At 44.5% G+C, this 14,776-nt stretch overlaps 2 long non-coding RNA genes across 3 annotated transcripts; one reads left to right on the top strand and one right to left on the bottom strand.

Moving 5' to 3' along the window:
- Positions 1-3,893: 3,893 nt before the first annotated feature.
- On the bottom strand, positions 3,894-7,504 carry LOC138156513 (uncharacterized). The gene is made up of 3 exons (XR_011167165.1): positions 7,360-7,504; positions 6,333-6,397; positions 3,894-4,123 (listed from the first exon to the last, which is right to left on the bottom strand). It is a non-coding gene; the product is annotated as an uncharacterized lncRNA (long non-coding RNA).
- Positions 5,529-12,181, top strand: LOC138156514 (uncharacterized). Of its 2 annotated transcripts, XR_011167167.1 has the most exons (3): positions 5,529-5,707; positions 5,870-5,954; positions 11,083-12,181. It is a non-coding gene; the product is annotated as an uncharacterized lncRNA (long non-coding RNA). The 2 variants fall into 2 exon arrangements; XR_011167166.1 differs by lacking the exon at positions 5,529-5,707 and having other exon boundaries at positions 5,762-5,954.
- Positions 12,182-14,776: the final 2,595 nt, after the last annotated feature.

The following is a 14,776-nucleotide window of genomic DNA, read 5'->3' as shown; positions in this document are numbered from 1 at the left end:
GTCAGGCTTTGATTCTCTTATATGGCACCTGGTAGACTCTGTCTAGGCTCCCTGGGAGGGGGTCAGGGGAATGAATCATTCTTTTGCTCCCACCCCGCTGCTAAATCACTAACTACCTCTCTAACTACCTCTTTTTGCCTTTCCTGAGTAGGTGATTAAACACCAGCCTCAAGATGAACATGTCCAACTAATGCACTGTTTGTTGGTGGAGTTGTGAACTGACCCAATCATTATGAAAATCAGCTTGGAACTATGCCCAAAGGCCTATAAAATTGTTTATATGCTTTGACCCAGAAATACCACTACTAGGTCTGTATCCCAAAGAGATTTTTAAAAGGGGTGGGAGAAGGAAGCATGTGTACAAAAATATTTATAGCAATATTTTCTGTGGTGGCAAAGAACTGGAAATTTGGGTATGCCCATTTTGGGGGAATGGCTGAACAAGTTGTAGCATATGGTTATGATGGAATACTATTGTGCTATAAGAAATGATGGGGGGATAGTCTCACAAAAACCTTGAAAGACTTACATGAACTGATGCTGAGTGAAGTGAGCAGAGCCAGGAGAACACGGTACACAGTAACAGCCCCATATTGGGCAATGACCAACTTTGATAGACTTAGCTCTTCTCAGCAATGCAGTCATCCTAGATAATTCTGAAGGACTCGTGATGAAAATGCGATCCACCTCCAAAAGAACTGATGGAGTCTGAAAGCAGATTGAAGCATACTATTTTTTACTTTATTTTTTGTGGTGTTTTTTGGGTCCATATTTTCTTTTACAATATGATTAATATGGAAATTTGTTTTGCATGAATCCACATATATAAGCTATATCAAATTGCTTGCCTTCTCAATGAGGAGGGAGGGGGAAAAAAAGGGAGATAATTTGGAATGTGAGATTTTTTTTTCTTTTTGGAGGGCAATTGCAGTTAAGTAACTTGCCCAAGGTTACATGGCTAGTTTTTTTTGTGTGGGTGTTAAGTGTCTGAGTCCGGAACCCAACTCGGGTCCTCCTGAACTGGGGCTGGCGCTTTACTCATTGTACCACCTAGCTGCCCCCTGGAATGTGAAATTTTTTTTTAACTGTTTAAAAGTTTTTATATGTAATTGGAAAAAATAAAATATTTAGAGCTGAAAAAAAAGATGGACCTATCCAGGATTAGAAGTGAAATCATGGGTTCCAAAGGTCCAGAGGAACAGGGTCCAGTGGGTGGAACAGAAGTTTGTAGCAAATGTTGGAGGAGTCATTGATGGTGAAAAGGACTGAGCGAGAAGTTAGAGCAGATTCTGGTTTGGTGCAGAAAGGAGGTGAAATGCAGAAAACTCCAACTCCTCCATCTTCTGATGAGTTTTGAGGATGATCCTCCCAGCAGATTGAATCAATGCTGTTACTGAATCCTGTTTTAAGTATGTATCAAATGTATCCTTTCTGTATCTTGAATTCTCTTTGTGTGCAAGAATAAATTACCTGTCCCACACCTGATTCACATTGTATTCTGAGTATCTCTTTATTCCCTCCCTTTTTGGACAATCTTAACCATAACCTAAGATAAAAGTAATTCTTTCCTCCGATGCTAGAAACTCTGACCATTAGAGGTAGGCTCCGCAGGACTGAACCCAGTCCAAACTACATGCCTGGGCAGAGTTCGGGGAGTGGCTCAGTACTTCAACCCCCATGGGCACCATTTTGAATGAAAGCCTTTGATGATAGAAACTGTTGAATTTCTGTCTTAGATTTCCCTGATTCCTTTGATTCCCATCTAAAATCCCACCTCCTACAGGAACCCCTCCTAATTCCAATGCCTTCCCTCTGTTAATTATTTCCTTTTTATCCTGTACAGAGCTTACTTTGGATATCTTTGTTTACATATCATCTTCCCCCATTAGATTGTAAGCCCCTTAAGTTCAAGGGACCATCTTTTGCTTCTTTTTGTATTCCCATCACTTAGCATAGTGCCTAGCGCGTAGTAGGAGCTTATAAGTGTTTATTAATTAAAATAAACACTTGTTGATTTAATGATTGCCATTGAAAGCCCTTCTCAGTCTAGCTCCAGTCTTCCTTTCTAGGCTTATTACATGTTGATCCTCTGTTCCAATCAAACTGGCTTAACAATTTCTCCCCCAACATTTGCATTTGCACAGACTGTTTCACAGGCCTTCCAAATTCTGCCTCTTAAAATCCTTGGCTTCCTCCAAGGGTCAGCTCCAATGCCACCTTTTACAAGACCTATCCCAGTCCCCTCAAATGCTAATGCCTGCTCCCAGAAAACATTTTGCATTTAATTTGTTTATATATTATGATTATTTTTCTGTGTACATGCTGTTCTCTTGTACATGAAATACAAAGGTGCTTAGAGTGGGGGGTTGTTTTGTATTTGTATGCCAAATGCCTGGCATAGCACCTAGGCACACAGTAGGTATTTAATAAATGCTTGTTAAATTGAATGAATGAATGAATCAAAGGAATGTGAAGCTGGGAGGCCCTTCAGAAATCAACTCCATCATTGTTTATTGTGATGATTCAGTCATGTCTGATTCTTTGTGACCCAATTTGTGGTTTTCTTGGCAAAGGTACTGGAGTACCTTTTTTGGTTCTTTCTCCAGCTTATTTTACAGATGAGGAAACTGAAGGCAAACAGGGTGAAATGACTTGCCCAGGGTCACACGGCTAGTAAGTGTCTGAGGTTGGATTTGAACTCAGAAAGATGAGGTCTTCCTTATTCCAGGACTGGTGCTCTATGCATTAAGGCCCCACTTGGTTACTCAGCTCTTAGAGGTGAAGGAATTGAGTGCCAGAAAAAGCTGAGCTTTCCAGGGACCACAAGTCAGTAATAAGCCTGTTAGCCTGGGGAGCTAGAGGCAGCTCCTTCCAGCTCCTGAGACCCCAGCATGCACACTTACACCTCTGAAACTGGCAAAAGCTACAAATCAGCGTTTGATGTATTGTTTACATGCTTTATCAAAACATTATCAAGTTTTAATAATGCCAATTAAATTTCAAAATGTGTGGAAGAGGGAACTTCTGTTCTTCTGCTTGGCCTCAGAGGTTAAAAGCAAATGCAAGGGATGAAAGCTACAAAAAAGAAAGATTCAACCCTGATGTCAGGAAAAAGCTTCCTAACAATGAGAGTCATCTGTAAAGGGAGTGGGCTGCCTTGGGAGGTAGTGAGCTCCCCATCACTGGAGGTCTCCAAGCAGAGACTGGCTCGTCACTTGTTGGGAATGATATAGAGGGGATTTCTGTTCAGGTCCATGCACATAGTTGGTACTTATCAAATGTTATTCCCTCCCTCATTCCCCAGTCTAAAAGACATTTCGTTTATAAAACCCACCCCTCACACGCCAATAAAGTTATCAAAAAAGAACCTTTGGAAAAATCCCAGGCCAGAATATTACACATCAGCGACGAGCATCTTTGATAAAATACTAGCCAAGCCAGTTAAAGACTTGCTGGGTGGCAGTCCTCCCCGCCAATCAAAGGAACCAAGCACCAACATGTCAGGTATGATTTCACACTCCCCAGGCAGGTAGCCAAAGAGATCACAGCCAATTCTGGCTGTAAGACCAGGGATGCTGTCAGAGCCCAACCTGCCCCACCATCAATGGTGCCTCATTACCATGATGATGAAATGCAGTCACTCATTTTGACTCTAAAAGTCAACCTCATGAATACATGAAAGAAGGATATGGCATTCGATAGCAATTTCTCTTTAAACATCTGAGGGTTTCAGTGGGTTGCAAGCACAGGTGAAAGAGTAAAGCTAATGCAATCCTCAGTTGCATTAACAGAGGTAACAGCGGGAAAGGGATAATTCCTCTGCACTCTGCTATGGTTAGACCATAGCTGGGATGTAGTATTTAGTCATGGGCACCACATATTAGACAGGACATTTATTAATATATATAATAATAATAATAACTAGAGAGTGAATGAAGGGGGATGACCAGGATAATGAAGGGTCTGGACTTCATACTTAATGAGATTTAGATTAGAAGGAACTGGGAATGTTTAGCCTGGAGAAGAGAAGCCTCTGGGGACATGAGAGCTGTCTTCAAGTATCTGAAGGGCTGCTGTGTCATGGAGGAATTAGCCTTACTCTTCTAGATGTCAGGAGGCAAACCTAGAAATAATCAGTAGAAGTCATAGGGAAGATTTAGGCTTGAGATAAATATAAGGAAAAACTTCTGAATGATCAAAGCTGGAGAAGTGGTTTGGCATAGAAGATGAGAGCCAGTCTTGGACTCTAGAAGGCTTGGATTCAAATCTTGCCTCTGACTCCTACTAGAAAACCCCAAGTTTTCTGTTCCCCAAAGCAGCTCTCTATGTTACAGTTGAGTTATCAATCTGCCTTGGTGGAGAGAGTTTCTACACCAGCAATTCCTCACATGGATGAAATTCCAGGTCTAGATAAAATATACAAGCAACCCTCTCCCATCACTACCCAAATATCCTTAAGTGGAATGGGCTACCTTGAGAGATTCCTCCTAAATGCATGTTTCCCAGCAAAGGTTGGTTGGGCTCTTCATAATAATATGGGCATCTCAGTGGTACAATATCTAGAACACTGGCCCTGGGATTAGGAAGACCTGAATTCAAATCTGGCCTGATGAACTTACTAGCTGTGTGACCCTGAACAAGTCACCTAACCTCTGTTTTCCTCAGTAGCCTCAATTATAAAATGGGGATAATAGTCACACCTGCCTCAGAGGGTTGTTGTGAGGACCAAATGAGATAATATTTTTAAAGGTGTGTCTATTTATAAAATCTGTGCCTGGAACATAGTAGGTGCCATATCCATATTAGCTATCATTAATAATAATTAACCTACATAGTAGTTTACATACTTTATCTCATTTGATCCTCACAACAGCCCTAGGTGATAATTATTATTATATATTAATATATATATTATTATGGCTGTTATTTTACAGATGGGGAAACTGAGGTTGAAAGCAGGTAAGCAATGCTAATAAGTGTCTGAATCAGGATTTGAACTCAGGTGTTCTAGACTCCAAATCTAGCACTCTTACCCCTAATGCCCCTTGCTGGGGTATATCCCAACAATGCCAGGAGCTTCTTATTCAGATTCTAATGCCCCTTCCAACTCTGACACCCTGTGATTCAGCTCGCCAGAGGGATTCAGTTCTCAGACAATGATCGCCCCACTTAGAGAATATGGCTCCATTCCCTGAGATAGGTTTCCTTGTGTATGGATTGTTCAGAAAGATACTTGGCCTCCCAGAGTGACCATGATTCTTTGGACCTTGAGATTAGACCCTTGAACTCTTTGGGCTGTAGCTGGGCCCTCACGTTCTCCAGACTATCCTGAAATTGATGGCTTTTAAATAAGATCCGGGAGCAAAAAAGCAAGACTGGGTACTTTGAGTACAGCAGAGAGAGCCCTGGCCTTGGAGTCAGAAGGACTGCTTGCTATCTAGGAGACCACAGAGCCTGGCACTTTTTTTCTTTTGGTTTGGTCCTGAAATTTCCTCAGTGTAGAAAACTCCTTATGAAGAAATCCTTACCAGTGTAGAATGACCACTGATCTGAGAACTGGGGGTGGGAGGTGGGGAAGTGGGGGTGCCCCAGGGAGCTCCTGCCCAGAAGCATGCAGACTGAGTCAGAGGAAGGACTCAAACCCAGATCTTCCTGACTCTCCAGCTGGTCCTCTATCTGCTGGTGACTCTCACGCTGCACATAGAAGGTATTTATTCAATGTTTTTCTGAGTTGAGTTGAATCTTGGACACACCCCTTACCTTCTCTGGGTCTCAGTTTTCCTCCTCTGTAAAGTGAGCCTGTTGAAGCAGATGATCTCAAAGGTCCTTCCCACCTCTAAACCCTATCCTTAATGTTCCATGTGCTTAGGGTCGAGGTCATGCGTTCTCCCTGTTACGTACTAGTATCAGCTTGCCTGAGAGGGTTAACAGTGGTTGAGGCTGACTCAACAAAGGTAAGTAATTTATTAACCTTAAAGCATGTCATAATTTTCCTAAATCCACTCCACCCAAACAGCTTCCCCATTCGCTTAAAAACCTTGCTTCATCTAAGCCTGCTCATCCAGCTCCCCTAGTTTAAGATTCCCAAACTGGATAGAGTTGGCGAAGAACAAAAAGTGAGTAACTTTCTACCATCTCACCCAACGGTAATCAATCTTCCTAAACGGTAGTCATTGGTTCCAGCATTGGAAGAGAACACAGGCTACCAATGCCCACAGCCAGGGTGATTGGCTTCACATAAGTAAATTCAAAATGGGGAGGGAGGTTGCATTGGCTAGAACACCTGACCTAGTCAGGAAGATCTAAGTTCAAATAGAGCCTCAGATACTTACTAGCTGTGTGACCTTGGGCAAGTCACTTCACCTTGTTTGCCTCAGTTCCTCATCTGTAAAATGAGCTGGAGAAGGAAAGGGCAAGTCACTAGAGTACTTTTGCCAAGAAAACACCAAGGGGGGTTGTGAAAAATCAGACACAACTGAAAATGACTGAACAACTATTACAGGTAAATTCTCCCAATGCCAGCCTTCTAACAGGAATTCAATATATTAAAGTAACAAGTGATCCACTGCCTCCCAGAGTTAGCAGACAACTTAGTTCATTGTTTCAATTAACCTCACCTTCCAGCTCAGATGGACTCATGGAGAAGGGTCCATTCACCATCTTAATATTCAATGCTATGGGAAGTTTGAATATTTCGAAGACACAGGTCTGACCCTGTCATCCTTTGAATGATGAGCAGTGATCATCCCCCTCATCTCTAGGATAAAGTGAACACCCCTTAGCACGTCATTTAAGACTTGCCGTGACCTCTCTCCCATTTGCCTTTTGGGCTCCCTCTCACCGAATCTCTCCAGGCTGCCCAGCTCCAGTTCCTTCATCTGATCCTCATGTACATGATCTTGACAGCCTTCACCAAAATGGCGGCTTCCCCCCACCCTGGGAGCTTGAATTTATGAACATCCTTCATAAAATATGACCCCTAGGATGGAACACAATCATTTTTCTTTCCTCTCCTACTCTCCTAACTCCAGAGACCTCCTTCTCCTGCCTCTGATTGATGCCAGGGTCCTACCTATGAAGTAGACTTCTATGACGTAAACTTCTTAAGGGGAAGGGATTGGACAGATAGAGTACAAAATGTGTTTTCCTCCTTTGCCTGCATTATGTAATAGTCCTTTTGGTCCAAGCTCGAGGTGGGCTTTTGCCAGCCAACACAACAACTAACAAGAGACGTTGGTCATCTTATTGTCCTTTAGCTCAAAGAGAGGGGATGTAACAGATGGGAATGAGTCAGGTTTTTCACAAGGATGAGAGTCATAGAGAGGCCAGGAGCTAGCTCTGAGCAGAAAGTTAACTTACAGCTCTGGCTCGCAGCCCTCTCCTCTGCTGGCAAGTCTGGGGAGCTGAGGCCCCACACCTTGGGTTGTTGCCACATTTTCCCAGGAAAATCATCGAGGCAGAGAATGCTTTGTTTTCTGTGATGCGTGCCTTTAAGAGGACTGGCTTCTGCCTCTCTCATGTTTCCCAATGCTGGCTGAGTGAGAATTTCCAAGCACCTCCCTTCTGGGGGCATGAAAAAAACATACCTTAAAGTTAATAATAGGTGATAGTAGGAGAATGGGGGTGATTGGAAGTGCCTGTGGAGAGGAACCAAGAGCTGCCAGATTAGATCCCCGATGGGCCTCGAAATGACAAGCAAAGACTCCTCATCTCTGAACGCCAGTTTCCACATTTAAAAAAAAGAAGATGTTGATATTGAAGGCCTCTCCCAGCCCTGATATCCCTTGTTCTAAGGTCCTTCCCAGCCCTGACATCCTCTATTCTAAGGCCCCTCCTAGCTCTGACTTTCTCTAAGAACCTGTTAACCCTCAAATTCTGTGTTCTATGATTCTAAGGTCTCTTTATGTGATCTACCCATGAACATTCAGCAAATCTTCAACAGTCTGAACTATGTCTAACATAACGATATTCAAAGAGTATAACCGGAGAGGTTTGAACGAAATTAGATGCTTTTTAGTTCTCTCTAAGCTTTTACATCATCTTGATGAGATGCAGACGAGGGTGATTTATTGGCTCAGTGCTTGAGGGGAGGTCACTGACTGTACACGAAAACTACTTCATCTCACAAGTGAATCATGGGAGACTCTGAAGTGCGTTTCAGTTGATGACGGGATAAAATTCCCTTTTCAACCAATCAGTTCAACAAGCAGGTACTTGCTATGTCCACCTACTATGCACCAGGCCTCATGCTAGGCCTGGGAATAAATACAAAGACAAAAATGAAGCAGTCTCAGCCTTAAAGGAGACTCCATTGCATCCACCTACCCTTCTTGTACAAATGAGTTCAGAGTCTGTGTGAAAGTGACTCTACAGGTCAGGAAAGGGAGCTAATACAGAAGAGTGCATATCAGGGGACCACGCTGGGTTCTAGTCCTGACCCAGGCACCAACTCCTTGTGTGACCTTGTACAAGTCATTTCCCAATTCCTCATCCAGGCCAAAATGAGCTTGGAGTTGTTTTGTTTCCCCCATCTGAGTGTTCTTTTGCAAAGATACTAGAATGGTTTGCCCTTTCCTTCTCTAGGTCATTTTACAAATGAGGAAACTGAGGCAAACAGGGTAAGTGAATTGCCCAGGGTCACACAGCTAGTAAGTGCCTGAGGCTGGATTTGAACTCAGTTAAGATAGATGACTCTTCTGGACTCCAGGCCCAGCACTATGCACTATGGCGCCCCCTAGCAGCCTTAAGTCCTATCATTTCTAGCTTCGTGATATTTCTCAAAAAAAAAAAAGGAACCTCCCCTCCCCCTCCGCTTCCTCCTCTAACCTTGAAGACCCTTATCGCCTCATTCCTGGATTAATCCAATGGCTGCTTTGGGGTCTCCTAGCCTCACGACTCTATCCATCTGTCCATTCTCCACTCAGCTGTCAAAGTCATCTTCCTAAAGCCCAGCTCTGATTATGTCACCCCCTGCTCAATAAACTCTGGGGCTCCCTATCGCCCCAGGAAGCAAATACAACACACCTTTCATAACCTGGCCCCCTCCCACCTTTCCAGTCTTCTTACACCTGACACGTACTCTTGGGTCCAGTGACCCTGGTTGTTCCTAGCACACAATCCCCATCTCCCGACTCTGTGTATTTGTACTGGCTGTGCCCCATGCCAGGAGCTCTATTCTCTCCTCATCTCTGCCTCCTAGCTTTCCTGGCTTCCTTCAAGTCCCTGTTCTGTCCAAAGCCTTTCCCTGCCCTCCTTAAGCTTAGTACCCTCCCTCTGCTATTTATTTCCAGTTTATCCTCTCTATAACCTGTTTGTCCCTAGCTGTTTTCATGTTGTGCCCTCCCCCATTAGACGGTAAGCTCCCTGAGGGCAGGAACTGTTTTTTACCTTTCTTTGTATACCTGGCACATGGCTCAGTGTCTGTCGCTTAGTAGGCATTTAATAATTGACTGACTGTCTGATGGTCTTCCCCTATAATAGAAACCACATTGACTCAAAGTTAAAGAAATTGAGACTGAAAAAGAGTCTTCAAGTATCTGAAGTATTTGAAAGGCTACCCATCGGTGAGGGTCTAGCCTTGTTCCCTTTGGCCCTAGAGGCTAGAAGAATCTTGAAGGCACATTTAGGCTTGTTAAAGCTAGCTCTATATAAAGCCTCGAGGTTTGCAAAATGCCTTACAAATAAAATCCAGTTTACAAGTAATATCTGATACCAAACAGAAACCAGGAGGCAGGTGCCATGATTATCCCCATTTAACAGATAAGGAAACTAAAGGCTAGATAACTTCACTGACCTTCCAGCTAGCAGGTATCTGAGGCAGGATTCGAACTCAGGCCTTCCTGATTCCTAGTCTGGCCTTTTACCTACCATATCCCTAGATTCCTACAAGGGAGAAACTTCTCCAAACTCCAAGTCTCCTGCTATTTCCCACAGTGACATTTATGCATCAAATTGAATTCATTTTCACAGAAGGAAGGGTACAAGAGAATTATAAGTTCCTTGAGGACAGGGGACATTTCATTTTGTAGGTCTAGGGCCTAGCACAGGGTCAGATACATAGTAGGTGCCTTTGAAAGGAGTACCCCGCTCCTCTTCCCCCAAGTCTTCAGTCAGAAGCTGAGTGACCACTTGTTGAGAATGTCATAGAGGGATTTTTTTTTTCCTGAGGGATGATCTTCTGGAATCTCTTCCAAGGCCAGAAATTCTCTGATGCTAATTTTCATCCCCTTGATAAAAGATGCAGAGATGGAAGGGGAAATTGAGAAACATAAAATTTTTGGAGTTGGAGGAGACCTCAAAAGATCAGAACTAAAGCTGGAAGAAATCTTAGAGGTCATCTATGCTAGTCCTATCATTTTACAGATGGGGAAACTGAGGCCCAGAGGAAAAAAAAAGGTCACACACAGGTAGTCGGTGGAAGAACTAGAAGGTAAATTCAGGTTCCAAAGCCACAGCATAGCCCCTTCACCTCTATGATTCAGGAATCTGTGATGTGGGAGGTGAGAATTCCCTAAGAAACAGTCACCTGAAGCTCACCTTCCCAAGCCTTTTGCCCCCAGGCAGTTTTGATACCAGGCAGGTCAGGACGTGGGGTATCTGGGAGAGGTTTGTCTGATCTGTTCTCAGGCTCTGAGGTGTAGGAGTAGATGTACCCACTTAAAAATAACACATTGAAAACGAGACAACTTGCAGAGCAAATGTAGACAGTGAAGAGATGGTAGGAAACCCCTCTTTTCTTCCTGATCTCTCTCTTTCCTCTCGCCTTACTTGTTCTCCATTCTATCAGAGAGCAAGGAAGGACTGGCCAATGAGAATCTTCTGCTTTGGGGGTACAGGCATTGCCCTGTCTCCTTCATCCCCTACTTCAGGCTGGTTAAGCCTTTTTCCAGGAATGCAGTCCTAAATTACACCCATTTTACAGATGAAGACACTGATGCCTGAAGCAGTCAAATGACTGCTTCTGGGTCATACAGCTAGTGAACATCCAAGAGATTTGAACCCAGATCTCACTGATTCCATATCTAGAACCCAATTCATTATCATTTATCATCAACCAAAACAATTTGTTTCCCTCCCTTAAAGCAACAACAGCTGAAAAATAAATGTCACCAAATTTCCATTTCTCCAATTTTCTCCTGAGTCAAATCAACGTGTCAACTGAAGGCAAAATGCTTTTGCTTGTTAAGTACTGTGTGCCAACTGCAGAGCTAAGTGCCAGGATGTCAATAAAGGCAGTCCCTCGCCTTAAGGAGTTCCCAGTCAAATGTCAGTGGATGACTATAGTCACACCGAGAGGGTTCCTGCTTGTGACTCATCGTGACGAAGCAAAGGTGACCTGGGGCTTCTCAGAGACGGCGACAGCAAAGTCCATTTGTTGGCAGGAACTGTCGTGCTAGAAAGACTTCAAGGATGGGCCTGACAGTGTGCAGCGCTTGCTATTTGAGGATGCCCTAACTGAAAATACAGAGAGACTCCTCCGCCGTGGGCCGGCCAGTGGGAGATGCCCGCTTTGGCATGGTGAGTCAAGCTATTGGCATCTGTGCTATGTTGCAAGCAACGTCTTTCCTTCACTGTTTTATAGGGACCCAAAGGTCTCATGCCTGCCAATGAGTTATCAGGGTGGCCACCCCAAGCAAATGAAGAACGGGCTTTGGGGCCCAGGGAGGAATGGGTGGAAGAAATGCTGTTCCAACAGACTTGAAGGCGGCCGAAGCAGGCGCTGAGAGCTCGGTCAGAGCATCCTGGGTCATCTCCAGTCATCTCCACTTTTGTCCTGCCACTGGACTTTAATGATGCTGGAACAGAGAATGAGGCTGACGACTGTGTCCAGCTCTGCCTCCCTGAAATCCAATCCACACATGACTCAAGACATCACCCGTGATGGCATCGGTCCCTTTGGAAAATGAAGGACCGACAGCAGCAGCTACCCACCCACACCCAATAATGAGAACAAGCCCTTCAGACCGGCTAGCTCTACTGAGGTTTCATAGCTATCATCCCATCTGATGGTGAAGGCAGGCTGGGGAGGTCAGCGGCCCGGATCTCTGTTCTCCATTTCAGAGAGTTCTCACGGGACTTGGAGCTGGTGTAGATGCTGACAATCCAGGGGTTCTGTGTGTGGTCTGGGGAAGCCTGTGGCCCCTTCTCAGAATCATGTTTTTAAAGAATAAAGTCAAAAGCGTTGCTGTTGGTTGTTATGGTTGTTTCATTTTCAGTCGTGTCCCGTGAGGCAAAGGCTATTACTGTCCCCATTTTACAGATGAAAAAAACTGAGGCAGAAAGAGATTAAGTGACTTGCCCACGGTCACACAGCTGTTAAGCATCTGAGGCAGAGTTTGGATTTAGGTCTTCCCGAGTACAGTTTCAGCAGCAGGGAAGCAATGGTATTAAAATTCAGTTATTCAAAGTTTTTTTTTCTTTTAAACAAATTTACACACCCTCTGAATCCTATCTATGGACCCTTCAGGCATCCGAGTTCAAATCCAGCCTCATTCACTTACCAGCTGAGTGATTGTGGGTGCTGTACAACTTCTGCTTCCCCAGTTTCCTCATCTGTAAATGGGGAGAACAAAGACACCTGAAGACACCTGCTTCTCAAGGCTGTTGTGAGGATAAATGAGATGATAATTGTAACGTGCCTGGCCCATTGTAAGGGCTATAGAAAGCTTAGCTATCATTATTTCTGCCATGTCTCAACTCTCCTATCCCTGTGTCCAGACTCTAAAGCGTGCTACAAGAGACAGCGAAAGGGTTTACATTCCCTCAGAATTTCTGCTACTACGACAACGACTACTACCACCACCACTACTACTACCAGCTAGCACTTATATATTGCATTTTGTATATTCAGTCTAAGATACTTCATATACTAGAGTGTTTTGCACCGATAAGATGAGCCGCCAATTTCCCAGGCATAGAATCGACCATGACACAGGGGGTTGGATGAGATGCCTCTAAGGGCCCAACCAGCTCTAAATCGACGGCCCTGTAACCTAGAATTTGGTCTTTCCAGTGACCCCCTGGAGACAGTAAGCTTCCAGAGGTTGAGGATGCTTATCTTTTTTTAATCCCTGGCACCTCTCCCACCACTCAGCCCAGTGCCCTGTCCATTACTTTTTTCCCAGTCCATGATGTGTGCTCTACTCTCTGCCTCTGCTCACTCCTGGGAGTGACCCAGAAGGCATCAAGGGAGATTGGGAATCATCCTCAAACTGGATGAATGATCAGATTCAAATAAGGCCTGAGAAACACCCAAACTGCTGGAAATCTAGATCCATATTTAATGCTTTTCTGTATGATCAACTATAATGAGGATGGTGGGACCAAACCTGTCTTCTCACATTTTTGATTTGTTAATCACACACCTCTCAGGGGCAGGCTCCTCATTCCCTATTCTAAAGTCCCTCCCGGCTCTGACATTCCCTGTTCTGAGGCCCCCTCCCAGCCCTGACATTCTATGTTCTAAGCTCCCTCCCGGCCCTGACATTCTATGTTCTAAACTCCCTCCCAGCTCTGACTTTCCATGTTCTAAGCTCCCTCCCAGCCTTGACATTCCCTGTTCTAAGCACCCTCCCATCTCTGACATCCTTTGTTCTATTTCTGTGAAATGGGACGTACAGGACCCTTGAGAAACTCAGCTCTGCTCCTGAGTGTGCAGTAACTGAGAAAAACTAGCCCCATGGCCATCCTGGGAGCTCAGTTTCTTTCTTCTGCCCCTGGAGGTGTGGACCCCTTCCTCACTTTTATTCTCCCATTCAAATGAATAAGAGTCTCAGATGTTTCCAGATTGAAAAAAGTAGCGCCCTCTCTACAAGTTGGTGCCACAGCACAGTGGTGGCGGATCCTGGTTGCTTCTGCTGACAGGAGCCCTCCCTCCTCTCACCACCTCCTCTCTGCCTCTCATCGTACCCCAGGCACCCCTGGAGGTCAGAGACAGCCTTGTTATTTGTCTAAGCATCTCCAGGGCTTGGCCCAGTGCCTGGAACAGAGAAGGTAAATAATAAATGCTCACTGAATGAATAGCCCTCATCTCTACAGTCACCTTAAAGTGTTTGTAGAATGATTAAGTGACCCCCCATCTCCACATGTTGTAGGTGCTTAATGAATATAGTAGGTGCTAATAAATTCTTGTTGATTGAATAGAACTCATCTCCTAATTTGCTAGGTTTGCAAGCCACTTTACAAATATTTGATCCTCAACAACAGCCCTGGGAGGTAAATGCTGTCATTACCTCCATTTTTCAGAGAAGGAAACTGAGGCAGACAGAGAAGAAGTGATTGCCTGGGGTTCCAGAGTTAAAATGTACCCGTGGTAGGACTTGAACTCAGGTCTTTCTGACTCCAGCTCACTGTTCTATTTGCTGTATTGTACCCAGCTCCCTAGAATGTTAGGTCTTGAAAGGAACTTTGTGGATCATTCCATCCAAACCCTTTGTTTGACAACAGAAGAAACTGAGGCCCTAAGAGGGGAGCTAAGTCCAAATGAACACACCTCCCCAGTCCCAGAGCCAGCCTAGAACCCAGCCCTTTTGCCTCCAAGGCCAGTGAGCTGGCTGCTGGCCCACAGGTGCTTCTCCTTCATCTTAATCTTTTATGCAGTGCTTTAAAGCTCCCCAATGTTTTATACATCACCTCATCTGAGTCTTACAATAGCCCGGTGAATTAAGTACTAAAGGTGAGCATTATACCCATTTTCCAGAGGAGGAAAACGGAGGGCTAGAAAGGGGAAGCAACTTGCCCACAGTCCCACAACTAGTCAATGTCAAAGGTAGGAATC

Source organism: Petaurus breviceps, unplaced genomic scaffold (genome assembly GCF_028583685.1).
Source record: "Petaurus breviceps papuanus isolate PSGF00001 unplaced genomic scaffold, PetGlider_PUasm1.0 99, whole genome shotgun sequence".
NCBI classification, from domain to species: Eukaryota; Metazoa; Chordata; class Mammalia; order Diprotodontia; family Petauridae; genus Petaurus; species Petaurus breviceps.
The sequence above is the reverse complement of the archived record's forward strand: the minus strand, read 5'-3'. Positions and strand labels throughout refer to the sequence as shown.